Source organism: Orycteropus afer, unplaced genomic scaffold (assembly GCF_000298275.1).
Source record: "Orycteropus afer afer isolate SDZICR_OR568_19922 unplaced genomic scaffold, OryAfe1.0 scaffold01057, whole genome shotgun sequence".
Taxonomy (NCBI): domain Eukaryota; kingdom Metazoa; phylum Chordata; class Mammalia; order Tubulidentata; family Orycteropodidae; genus Orycteropus; species Orycteropus afer.
The window spans coordinates 326,818-327,526 of NW_006922644.1; positions in this window are offsets into that span (position 1 = coordinate 326,818).

Here is a 709-nt window from a genome sequence, read left to right on the forward strand (position 1 = left end):
TCTATGTCAGTGCTGAAGCAGGAGCTCAATGGATGTAATCTGATGGTCTCTTCAGGTGACACACACGCAAACCCTGAATATTTTCATAGTAGGCTTACCGTTCTCTTCCACATCCATTTCTTAAAATGTGAATGATGAGCGAGAGGGATCACTATGATGTTATTTTATTATTTACACTTACTCTGACCAAGAGGAACCCTGGTAGCACAATGTTTAAATACTCAGCTGCTAACCAAAAGGTTGGAGGTTTGAACCCACCCTTCAGACCCTTGGGAGAAAGAGCTGGTGAACTGCTCCTGTAAAGATGACAGCCTACACATACAGTACTGTGTTGTCAGTGAGGGCAAACTTGGGTATATGGGTGGATAGATGGGTGGACAGATGGGTGGACAGGCTGAACTAGTAGGTATGTCTATGAAGTGGTGAGTGTACCCAAGAACATGTACAGGGTTGGCAGACAATGGTCCTATAAATTTAAGTGTATGATCTGAATTCCCAGGTGTATAGTAGAGCTGACAAGGGGCAAGGTTGTGGTCACTGCTTGGTCACAGCCAGCTACCAAGAGGGACCGAGTAGTTGAACCTGTGGGCTCGGGGCCATAGTCACAGGGGACGTCAAGCTCAATTGGCATAACATACTATACAAAACATTGTTCCACCTCCTACTTTGGTGAGTAGCGACTGGGATCTTAAAAACTAGCAAGCTGCCA